This window comes from Chiloscyllium punctatum, chromosome 5 (assembly GCF_047496795.1).
Source record: "Chiloscyllium punctatum isolate Juve2018m chromosome 5, sChiPun1.3, whole genome shotgun sequence".
NCBI lineage: Eukaryota > Metazoa > Chordata > Chondrichthyes > Orectolobiformes > Hemiscylliidae > Chiloscyllium > Chiloscyllium punctatum.
In genome coordinates, this window is record NC_092743.1 from 97,389,763 (window position 1) to 97,403,375 (window position 13,613).

The 13,613-nt window shown below is 38.9% G+C and overlaps 1 protein-coding gene across 1 annotated transcript in view; it reads right to left on the reverse strand.

Moving 5' to 3' along the window:
• Nucleotides 1-13,613, reverse strand: part of ofcc1 (orofacial cleft 1 candidate 1) — a 306,357-nt gene that overhangs the window by 15,870 nt on the left and 276,874 nt on the right. The gene's annotated exons all lie outside the window — the stretch shown is intronic.

Sequence of the window (13,613 nt, forward strand, 5' to 3'; positions counted from 1 at the left end):
GCTCCGATTAACACGGAAGCAGGATAGGCACAAGCTATAACGCTATTGATGGAGAAAAATAAAATGTAAGATAAAAAGGAATAGGAGCTAGAATAGATTATTTGAACCTTTGAATCTGTTCCATCATTCAACAAAATTTAAATCTGATCTTCTAACTCACCCTCACCTTCCTGCATTACCCCCACACTCCAGAATTCTCTGCACTCAAAAGTGGACTGTCCTACATCCTTAATATACACAATGACTGTGGTCAAGGTTGGAGTAGAGACTTCCAAAGGTTCTCAAGCCTTGAGTGAAGAGATTTCTCAGTCCTAAATGGCTGACTCTCTGACAAGAGCCAAATCCTGAGCCCGAAAAGTTTGGAATTTATTTTTCAAAATTTTGGGAGCCATGATAGAAAAGGGGGCCCCTAGAAAGTCTCATAAGGGAACCATGGAAACTGCCTTCCCAACCGGGACTCCCTACTCTTAGCAGACCCTCTCCACAACTCATGGGCTGCCCAATCCAGTTGCTAAAAGAGCAGCTGCAGTATTTTGTTTAAACGCACCCCCAAGTGCGTTGTATATCTGCATTGAAAGTTTTGCCAGATTTGTTCCTTTACCCTCTCACAACCCCCACCCCCTGCCCAGTTAATATCAAGGCCAATATATCTGGTCATAACTAGAAAACTGTAAGGCACAACACTGAGATCACGTTCTAAACATTATCTCACTTTCAGATACATTATTAAATTTGCTGCACAAATAGAATGACTTTACTGCACCCAAGGCTGTTAACTCAGTGTAATATTTATTTTATGTAAGTATGAATAAAGTTCACAGAGAAAAAGAAAAATGCTAAAATACTTCTTAGATATCACCTCTGATTATAATGTGTGGAAAATGGAAATGTCACGCATTCAATACAAAGAGCTCCTTTGAAGTTGGAATTTAGATTGCATTACTGCTCGGGTGTTTGAGAGGACCACTAGCAACACTACTGGAATAAGGAAGTGATAGCTACAGCAATATTCAAAGAAATAATAGACACTATTAACACAAGCACAAATGTTGAATATCAGATTGGCACCAGGATTGCTGGAGAATCATAAAAGTATACAGCACAGATGAATATTATTCAGTCCATCATACAGGTCTTTGACAGGGCCATCTTATTAAACCTGCACCCCCACCCCTTTCCCCAGTGCTGAGCAGATTTTCTTTATTTCATTTTCAAGCATTCATCTCAATCTTTTTTGAAATATATGACTGAATCTGCTTTTGACTCTTTCTGACGTTGCATTCTAGATTGTAACAGCTTAGAAAATTTTCAATTCACGTCCTTTTTCACCCATTGCCCGAAATCGTTATCTTCTGCTTGACGACCTTTCTATCGATGGAAGCAGTTTCACTTTATTAATTATCAAAGCCGTCAAAACATTGAGCAGCTGGCTCAATCCCCTAACCTCCTGTACTCCAAGGAGAACAACACCAGCTTGTCTGGATTTTCAAAGTCTTTCATTCCTCAGCGAACTCACGATTCTACCAACAACAACTTAACACTTGATATGGCTTTATAGAAACAAGTGAACAATGAAGGAATTCCAATAGCAGTCATCTTTGATGACTGACTTGCATTGCTCTTTCCTGTGTGTAACTGAAGGGACATTGTCGAGCAAAGAGAAGGTCTTTCTGCACCACTTAAACATGGCAATGTCTGTCAGATTCTGGGCACCGCTAGGCTGGCTGTCCTGCCTATCCAATTGAGTACGGCAATATGGGTGAGGGAAGGAGTAAGGATATTGAAAAAAACTAGAACTTGTGACTACTATTTGAGTGTAGCTGACACATGAGAAAATTGAAAAGTCAATTAGACTACAAAGAAGCTTCATAAATATTGCCAAACACAACTGGTAAAAAAAATAAAAAAAACAAAAGCGCAGGAGAAATCTGGCTGATCTGGCAGCATCTGTGGAGAGAGGCAGACTTAAAGTTTCAATACCTCTTCAAGGTGCTGCCCGATCTGCCAAGTTTCTCCAGCACTTTCTGCTTTGATTTCAGATTTCTAGCACTTACATGCAGTAAAAGGCATAATACAGGACCAGTCAGGTGAGGATAGGATGTAAGATATGAAAGAATTCACCTGCATCTTTGTAACTTGCTGAGGTTATCTTAACTTAGAAAAATTATTGGGATAAGCATCTTTGCACAATAAATTAAAATGTGTGAGTGCTGACAAGAAGAAAACCAGTGTTTTAAAAGTGTGTGATAATGAACAAGATGGAAATCTGAACTCTTAGCAGAATAAAGACATTCTGAGGCAGTCTTGTGGTGCAGTGGATAATGTCCTAGCCTCTGAACCAGAAGTTCCAGGTTCAAGTCCCACTTTAGAACTTGATGGCTAAGGAAGGTGTATCCATTACGTGCCCAAACTGGCTGATAATTAACATTTGCAATGGCAGGTGTGATTCCTAAACAGCCATGTGATGCAAAGAACATTACAGCCTCCACCATCACTGTATCTGTAGCTCCTGGTTACAACATGTATGTGACAATGATCTTGCCACAGCAACTCAGGACTTCCTGAGTGAACTATACCCCATCACCAACAAGGAGATCTGGACATAATATAAAAACATAATGTCAATTAATATAACATACTTTTGCATAAAGAGCAGGTTAAGCTAATATAATCACACCTACGATGTATCCATGGATGGAACTGTTATCAGATGCTGCTCAACATCTATAATTTAAAACATTATATAAATGGATCTATATAAGCCAGTGTTATTTGACTATTGATTATCCTGACTGAAATGCACACAAAATACAGACGTCACATTGAACACATTTTAACTGTGCAGTTTTCTGCATTAAAGTAAATAAACTATTGATTAATGCATGTCACTTTCAATAATCCCTATTTCATTTAGTTCAGTGAAGAGACTAGCCGATCTTAAACTTGTGCTGAATTGCTTGTGGAATTTTTTTGTTCCTCTAATGATGGACCAGGATTTATTATGTTTTGCAACAAAATGACGCATTGAAAGATTAGCACATAATACAAGGGGAAATCATTATAATGTAGCATTCTATGCCCCTCCCCCAATCTCAGAGTGTTTAAAAGAGATCCATGTAGTCTTTGCTGCCGCATTACTATGAAGGAAATGTTATAAAGCAAACAGTGATGCAGGGTTTGTGTAAGGTTAAACTAGTTTGTTGCTATAATTCACTCCAAATCAGTGTAACCTGCATGAACCATCATGGATTTTTGACCACAAATTGCATCTAATGCAAATCAAGTTTCTGCAAGCTTTTGCACTTAATTCAAAAGATAGCACTGAGCTGGAAGCTTGCTCTTCCATGAATAGGCAACACACTCGGGATGATTTATTCACCATGTCCAACTTCCACAACTTCCACCATGTCCTCAAGGAGGTGATTCTTTTAGAGGCAAGGACATTAATCGAATTTTTTTAAAAAGCTTCTGTATATATTTGACTTTTTGGTAAGCTATTAGCAAAATGACAATTGGACCCCATTAAAAGGAGTGTATATTTTTAAAAGTTATTTTCATTAATTAAAAATTATGGTGGATTGTCGACATGATTAAAAATGTTTTTTATGATACACACCTTTACAATTTACTAATTTCATTGCATCAACTTAGTAACCTTAACTTTATCAAGTAGAATGGTGTTTTAAAATACAGCCCAATTTTACAGTCAGTGAAATACATGCTGTTGTGTGGAAACCTAAGAAACAATTATTTTCACACCGAGCACAATTTTGGGACAGTTTGCAAAGTCAAAACACTCACCAGTATTTCTAAGAATGTCACATGTAACATCTCCATATTTAGCTGACATTGGAAGGTAGATGAAATAATAAATATTCAATTAATTTTCCAGATTACCGTTCACTGAAATGTACAGGCCTGTTTATTTAATAAATTAAATAAATTAAACTGTATTGATGAAACAGCAGAGTTCACCTTAACCCACCCTCCTACGAAATGAACAGCAACCAGTAATTTAGTGATTCTGCATGATCAATTGTATTTAATAAAACATGCTCACAAGCTCTTCAAAATATAGTGTAATATGGATTTTCCGAACAGCATAATTTCCTAATGACCTTACAGTTAATGAAATATATATTGAGGTTTCGTTTTCATGTCATTGGTGTGTGTAATTAAAGGGTAAATATTAAAGGCGCAAATAATTTATACATTTTCTGCCAATCATTGTAGCTCCAAGCAATTCTGTATCTTACTTAAAAAGGTTATTTGTATTCAAATATGAATTCATGTTCAATACTGTGAAGCAAGTTTTGGTTTACTGATTTCAAACAATTAGGGTTGGTGATTGGAATATGCTTTTCTACTGATTTGGACAATTAAGGTTAGGCTGATAATTGGGGGGGGCAATAATGACCCAATCTGCCATGCCATAGTGTGCTAGGGCGCAAACCTATCACTGTGGGAATTGTATTGACAGACAGACCAGGAAATCAAGCACAGGGGTAAAAGTAAAATCACATGAACACACAAAATATGAGCTGAAGTGGACACTTTGTCCCTTAGGCATGTTCTGCCATTCAATTAGATCATACCCAAGCAGTTACTCTTTTGAATTCCACTTTCCCATCTATCCTGATAACATTTGATTCTCTTTCCAAACCTCAGCTTTGAAAATATTTAATGATCCTACTTCCACTGTGTCCTGAGGCAGAGAGTTCCAAGGTCACACAACCTTAACAGAAAAAATACTCTCATCGCTGTTCTAAAAGGGCAATCTCTGGTTTTAAGACAATGCCTGCTAGTTCTGGACTGACCCACAAGAGGGAAGACACTGTCCATGTTCACCTTTTCACATCCATTCAGGGCCATATACATTCTCTCAAGTCACTCCTCAGTCCTTTAAACTCCATTGGAAACAAATTCAGCATCTCTCAACTAATCTCATAAGACAACCCACTCATTCCAGATATTGATCTAGTAAATCTCCTCTGAACCACTGCCAACACATTTACGTCCATCATTCAATAAGGAGATCAAACCTGCACAAAGTTTAAAATGTGGTCTCAACAACATCCTGTATATCTGAAGCTTAATGTCCTTTTCTTATGTTTAATTCCTCTTATAATAAAGGTTAGCATCCCCTATGAATTATGCTCTGTAGCTGGATACTGAATTGTTTGGCTCATGCAGTATCTCCTTCTGTACCTCAGCATTCCACAGTCATTCTCTGTTTAAGTAACACTCTGATATTTTTCTTCTTCCTCCCAGAGTAAACAGCTTCTCCTTTTCCCAAAGTATACTCTGTCTGCCAGATTTTTGTTTTTGCTCCCCTCATCTAATTCATTGGTGTAAATTGTAAAACGTTGTAGCCCCAGCATAGATCTTGCAGGACTCCACTCATCACATCCTGCCAATCAGATAATTACAAACCTATGCAAGCTCTTTATTTTCTGCCAGCCAGCCAATCCTCTACCAATGATCTTGTCTTACCAACTAAACCAAGAGTTTTTATACTCTGCAATCGTCTTTGATTTGGCACCTGAACAATGCCATCTGGAAATCCAAATACACTATGTCTACAATCTCCCCTTTCTCCACAACTCCTTAAATTTTCTTTTGATGAAATGGTATCCTCACATGACAATTCTCCCTATTATCTGCCCTGGTCAATGACAAAAAGACTAGAAAATAATAAAAGTTGGATATTCATAGGCCTTGAGGCACTGGTATTGGGTTTGAGTGCAATCAAGCTAATGAGAAAGGGTTCTGTATTCTACATGAAATGAGTTTCAGTAGATAACCCAATTCCCATGAAGCAATATACATTATATGAACCTGCTGGTAAACTTAGAAACATAGCAAATAGGAGCAGAAGGCCATTCTGCCCTTCTTAAGGCTCTGCCATTCATTACGATCATGGTTGATCATCAGCCTACCCTGTTCCGACTTTATCCCCATACCCTTTGATCCCTTTAGCCCTAAGAACTATATCTATCTCCTTCTTGAAAACATTCAATGCTTTGGCCTCAACTGCCTTCAGTGGCAGAGATTTCCACAGGCTCACCACTCTCTGGGCTGGTGTATAGATCAGGTTCTTTCTCAAGACTAACATCACTCAGCCTTCTGAGCAGCTTAAGAAGCCTTAGAGAACTGCACAAGGATGATGCAGCCAAATTCCCAATGAACATCTGTGAATATCAATCAATGAGATGCATTTTGAACATCTGTGCCTCAGCCAAGAAGTGACAGACACGATTAGGAGCAGGGTAGGCCTTTGAGCCTGCTCCCCAATTCAGTACAATCATGGTTGGTCTGATTATGAAGTTAACTCCAACTTTTTGTTTGGCCTGTCCCATAACCCTTAACAATCTTATCTATTCATAATCTATCTAAATCAGCCCTGAATAAATTCAAAAACTCAACAGGGACATAGGACAGACAGTTAAGTGCTGGGGCTGACAAAGGTCATGTCTTGTCTTTTGCCACAACCCCTTATAAGGTATTCATGTCCCTAAATAACATTCAGCTCTCTGATGTTTTAAATGAATAAGGCTCCTCACCAATCCTTTGTGGGTGGTGTGGTGGATAGAATGATTAAAAAAAGCTTTTTTTTTGCAAAAGCCACAAATCAAATAAAATTGATGAAATTAAGTGTGCTTATATGAGACAAGTGAAATGGAGATGCCATCTGTTTAAAGGTGCTGATGTGCAGTTTCATTGTTTTGATTTAAAATATAGACTAATATAGGCCAATAAAAGGGTAAACTTCCTTCAACCACTGCCAAAATGTCTAGTGTTGCTATTAAATTTGTCTACCTCAGATTCAGCTGAAGAATACAGACAGGCAGCAATGTTTACCAGCCTGTCGAGCTAGCTTATGAAGCAGGATTCATACTCAGAATTTTGTTGGTAGCTTACAGGTGTTGTTTCCAACATCTAGGAAGTGATGCAACAGATAATTAAAACAATTTGAAATTAGGGCTTCTATCAAAAAATGAATTTTGGTTCAATCATCAATTCTACCATGTGTGTGGTCAAAGACTCCATGGTTTAAATCACTGGTTGTATGTTAACAATAACATTATAGCGACTAGTTGTATCAATAACCAAGCTATCCACATAAAGCATTCAGACAACAACACAGAATTGGGCTCCACTATTATAAATAGTGGCCACTTGCTTGGTGCTATACCTACATGCATACTGGATTAAATCTGGACTGGTTCCCTAATAAATAAAGAATGTGTTTCAGACGGATTTAATCTGAAAGAATTGACTAACAACACTGCATAGTTTCATCAGTGAGCTCACTTACTTGTCTATAACAGCTAACAGCGAGAGGCTAAAATTGGTGAACAATTTTATTGAGGGATCAAAACAGATTATCCCATCATATTTACATTGCTGTTTGTGGGAGTTTGCATATATTGACTGTTGCATTTCTCACATTATGCAGTGACTACACTTCATTTCACTGGGTGTAAAGTGCTGTGGAACACCCTGAGGTTCTGAACAGTGATAAAGGCAGTCTTTTTATTTTAAGCTAAAAATGAAGTAATACAGAAATTTAATTATTTGGCATCATGGATTAGAACAGTGAAAGGATGACAGTGGAGTCATCGCAGTCCCAGATGCTGCTCTCTCATATGACAAACAGAGAGAAGGTGTGAATGATGACAGGTGATGAGTATAACCTGAGGGTCACCACACCTCAGGTAACGGGTGAAGTCAAGAAGGCCAGGCCATTTTCGTGACCTCAGCTGGCACAAGCACTGAAGACACTATTGGCGTCACTCTGCATGGCAAACTAGCCATCCCACCAACTGAGTTAACTGGCCAATGTCATGCGAACAGATGGTCAGTTTGCCATTGAACAAATAAAGTCAATAAATGAGAAGAGTTGGATAGTTAAAATAAGTCCAATATATCAGAAGAATAGCAGAGTTAGTGTTGAACAATTATGCTCAACCTTGCAGCCTTACTGAGGAGTTGGAAAGACTGAGATGATATCTACAAAATTCTGTAGAAAAAAAGCCTTCGATATCTGCTGAAAAAAATTGCATCTATATGGAGACTTACATAGAATAATAACAGAAATAAAGTATATAAGATTAAAATCTGCTGGTCATTCCTTCAGAGCTCCAATGGATTTGTTTTCAGAATGATTGTTCTGGAAAGAAAATTGCTGAAATAAAATAATATTTGGTCAAAAATTGAATGCAATGCTGAACTTACACAGAAAACAGCAGTTTCTGTGAAGGAGGGATGAGAGAGGGGAAGCTAAAACAGTAGGGGAGAATGTGAGGAAGAATTGGGGGGGTGAAGAAAAGAAAGATGAATGATGAAATGGTAGGAAATGGAAGGAAAAAGGGGGCAGAGAGGATGGAAGGAAGGACGCTAGAGGGAAATAGGGAGAGGGAAAGGGGAAAGGAACAGCAGGACTGGATAGCAGTAGGAAAATGTTTGCAGAAGTATGGTTAGGAATGGGAGAATGAGTGGGATTCCTCACAGGATGCATCCAGGGCAGGGAATGAGGGAAGGGATGTAAATATGGATTTTTGACTATTTTGTAAAGTAAATAGTAAGTCCTTTTATTGCCCCTTTGCCAATTCTTCCTTTCCAAGATACTTTACTGCACTGGTTTCAATAGTTCACTTACTTATTGCCCCACTTGAAGTCTGCCAGTATCTCTCCTTTCCCTCGCTACCCCTCCTCTACCATTATCCCACCCTGCTACCTTGCCACTTATTCCTTTCTGTTCTATCTGCCTGCCCAATCAGCTGACCATGTCAATGAAGGACAGCTGATCTTTGCATTACTGGTCAAGTTTCTGAGATTGAGCTCTATGAAGAATAAAACAGCCAGGTTCTTATAATGAATAAAACATCCAATGCAGTCCATTCAAATATATATAACTGTACTTACGCATTACATGCACTAGTAACTGCAGATGAGTTACCACTGTAGAATAAAGGTTAAAAAGAAATTCATGTAACAGCTTATTTGCATTTAAAATGGGGGAATATTTTATAAAATATTATATTGGAAAATTATATGTTGACATTCAAAGAATTCCCAAATAGCAAATTGAGCATTGTCATTTTTATTCGTAAACCCAAAGTTCTGAGGATACCTTGGCTTCTCACTCACGGAAGTAAAAGAATATTGGGATGTAGGGAAAATGAAAGTCACTTGCTTTTTGTTGTTGTCATTCACTGAGTATTGCTCCAATTTTGATCGTAGGAGGTTAACTTCAATAGCCAGAAGGCAGTGGAGAATAATGCCAACACCAATAGTTTCCTTGCCTTGTCCTATTGTGATACCATGGCTTGACCTATTATTAACAATACTGAGATAACAATACACAGAAGAATTTTAATGGTGCTGACAATCAGTACGCTGTATGTGCAGTGGTCAGCAAAACAAATAGGAGACAGAAAAGTAGTTCCAGGGATGCTAAGAGCATCAGGTTCCCGAGATAGCAAAGGACAGAGGTTAAAGGTGCCTAAGATGATAAAAGGAGAAAAATCATTTTAACCATGGTAGTAGAACCCAGTCTCTGTAACTGAATGCTTGCTTTCTCCCATTGATGTATAACTATCGTGGATGGGGAATTTAAATCTTGTTGGTCTTGGACACCCATATAGTTTGAATCAGTGACTTACCACTCAGATTTCTTTTTTCAATTAGTAAGATAAAATCTGTTCCAACATATTATTTATCTTAAAACTTCCTTCCTCAACAATTAACTATTATTACCGGGGAGGGATGCCTTAAACTAATAAACTGTGCAATACTGAATTTTATTTCTTCATTTCAGAATTTATTCTTTAGTAGCCAGTAAAGGATTTGACCCCTGCTCCCAGTACACTCGTGGTTTCAATCCCTATTTGCTTTTTTTAAAATTTTAAAAACTTCTTTCTCCCACTAGCAATAGATAATCTATTAGTGGTACAAAGAAGTTTTAATTAATTTTCTTTAAACCAAATTCCCCAGCGGTTCAAATCCATCCCTTATTATCTATAAGTTCATTCAAATCCTGCATCTGTCACTTGGGACTTTTTTAAAAAAAAAGGTTCTTTTTAAAAAATGTGAAGGAGTTTATGCCAAAAGAATACTTAAATTGTCCATTGCCATTTGTGTTAACAGGAAGTCAACAGAACCCAGATGGGATAGTATCAAGAATAGACCATTTAATCCCTTAAACACATTCCGCCTTCAATTAAATCCTGCTAGTCTATATTGAACTCCATTTACTTACCTTACATTACATAACTCTGAACATTTTTGCCAAATAAACATCTATTAATTTTAGTTTTGAATTTTCAATTGTTCCCCAGCCTCATTTCAACAGCCTTTTTGGGTAGATTTGTACTGTCCTGTGATCCTCTTCTGTAGAAAGGGCCTGGAAGTCAGCTTTTGCTGAAACGTAGGAAAGACTATTATCAAAGATGGGCTGTAGGCTGCCCAACACCTTGCAGGCAAGTAGGTGGTTGATTTCCTTTATCTGAATGGCACCCAGTCCTCAAAACAGTTTGTGCTTCCATCCTAAATCTCTGGGGTGTTAAAGTTCTTTCCTCATGTCACCAGAACTTTTATATACTACTTTAAATGATGAAACTCTCCCTTCAAGATATTTAAAAGCACTTCAGTATTAGAAATGGGCTATCTTATATCAGTATGAAAAACTCATTTTAAAAACAGTAAAATTCATTCATTGCAAACCTTTTTTTTAGATTGACATTAGTGTCCTACTGAATGAAGAGAAACATGTTTTTGCAGCAGGATTTTCCCAGCAACCTGGAGACAGATTGAAGGAGATCAGAGTCAAGATGGAGCCTGAACTAACTCTTCAGAAGCTGGCATCCCATCACCAATCACCCTTTATTTACAAACAATACATTTGACAATAACATTGCATCTCACTGAGCCAGGCATTCAGGCGGCCCAATATCCCTGACATTCATCCTTTTATGTCAGCTAAGACTCCCTGATTAGACTTGTTTAACGGACCCAATCAGGGAACTCATATTCTATGAGGTTCAGCTGGCTGACCTTGCTACAATCACGACAGAACACAAATACACTCCAGATCGGCTGGGAACTAAATCGGCTGCCTGGAACTCACTTGCCACATGATCAGCATATTTCTCATGAAAAGTACAAATGTTGCTTCCCCCTTATGTTGGTATTTCAGGTGACTTGTCCTGATGAGTGCAAGATGAAAACTGTTGGCAAAATCTTTTTTTTCAGCAACGCTTAAGTTGTGTACTAACTTCATTCCACTTCATAGAGTCATAGAGATGTACAGCATGGAAACAGACCCTTCAGTCCAACCCATCCATGCCGACCAGATATCCCAACCCAATCTAGTCCCACCTGCCAGCACCCGGTCCATATCCCTCCAAACCCTTCCTATTCATATACCCATCCAAATGCCTCTTAAATGTTGCAATTGTACCAACCTCTGGCAGCTCATTCCATACATGTACCACCCTCTGCGTGAAAAGGTTGCCCCTTAGGTCTCTTTTATATCTTTCCCCTCTCACCCTAAACCTATGCTCTCTAGTTCTGGATTCCCCAACCCCAGGGAAAAGACTTTGTCTATTTATCCTATCCATGCCCCTTATAATTTTGTAAACCTCTATAAGGTCACCCCTCAGCCTCCAACAGTCCAGAGAAAACAGCCCCAGTCTGATAGGCCTCTCCCTGTAGCTCATATCCTCCAACCCTGGCAACATCCTTGTAAATATTTTCTGAACCCTTTCAAGTTTCACAACATCTTTCCGATAGGAAGGAGACCAGAATTGCAGGCAATATTCCAACAGTGGCCTAACCAATGTCCTGTATAGCTGCAACATGACCTCCCAACTCCTGTACTCAATACTCTGACCAACAAAGGAAAGCATACCAAACGCCTTCTTCACTATCCTATCTACCTGCAACTCCACTTTCAAGGAGCTATGAACATGCACTCCAAGGACCTAAGCATTCAGCAACACTCCCGAGGACCTTACCATTAAGTGTATAAGTCCTGCTAAGATTTGCTTTCCCAAAATGCAGCACCTCGCATTTATCTGAATTAAACTCCATCTGCCATTTCTTAGCCCATTGGCCCATCTGGTCCAGATCCTTTTGTAATCTGAGATAACCCTCTTCGCTGTCCACTATACCTTCAATTTTGGTGTCATCTGCAAACTTACTAACTGTACCTCTTCAGTTAAGACTGGAGCTATTTATAATCAGTTTCAATATTTTACCATTGAGAGAGCTACTCCCCACACCACCCACCTCGTGTCAAGGCTGCCAGCTCAGACTAGGTGTCCTCCCCAGGACCAGCCTGGAAGCTGGAGGCTCCAGGCCTCAATAACAGGATGTCGGGATACAAGGCTTAGTTAGTAAATAACCCAGTGGAGAGATTTCACTTCCAATCTAATGGCTGTCTCCACTTTAGGAGTCTTCAGTGTTTCTATGTTAGTGAGCCAGGGAACCTCAATGTTCAGGCACCCTCATGGTCGTTGACCTACCTCAGGAGCGTCCACCTCTCCTGATGAGGCTGCTGAAGTTTATGACTTTGCCAAGTGTAATAAAAACACAGAGATGGCCAATTAGGAGACCACTTCTCAGAAGCTTGGGCCAATGGCTTTGTTATTATGACACAAGCTGGATCAGGACAAGCATATGGTCCCAAAGCTTAGGTCCTGAAATGTGCAGGAAAATCTAGCCCAAGACGGACATAGCGAAATTATGAGATTTAGAGCAGGGAAAACATGCAAGTAAAACTCCTTTAAAAAATGGGAAGAAGACCATGTTTTATTCAGAGGTTACAGCTATGACAACTTAGCATGTTGGTCACAAACTTCATATAAAGTGATCGTGGATAACGTCACTTATACTTCAAAGCAGCAGATTCTAGACTAAAAAGGAAAGTAACACTTTGGAATTTAGGTGCAATGCCATAAAATGATCGATCAGGATTCAGTATTTAGAAAGTGAGAGATGAGGAGTTCGGCTGATTGGATTTGGATTGCTTTACCAGAAGATTTACTTTAAAAACTGACAGCACGTAATACATCTATGAACACCGCTACCTCAGCCCATCTGCAACTGAAACCTTCATTCATACCTTTGTCACCTCCATAATCAACTAATCCAAAGGTCTCCTTCTCAGCCACACTGCTGAACTTCAGTTAACCCAAAACTCTGATCTCACACCAAATGCTTTTTACCAGTCACATCCACAATATCTTCTCATTCCTTCAATTCATCAACTTTAAAGCCCATGATCTTGCCTCTTTATACCTCAAGGTCCTGCCTTTCCCTGGTAACATCTCCTTCCTTCAGCTCTGGTCTTTTTCCTCCTCCACTTGCATCGTTTTGGCCACTATAGCTTCAGCATCTACAACCACACTCTGGAACTTTCTTTTATCACCTGAGGCTGTTCACCAGCCTCTTTATCTTTAAAGTCCTCAAAATCCATCTCATTGGTTGAATATCTAGTCATTATTCTTGTAATTCCCTACTTTGACTTGGTGTCCATTTCCCTTGCTGGGTCTCTGTGAAGTGTTTTACATCATTTTATTTTCACATTGAAGGCAGCATATAAATGT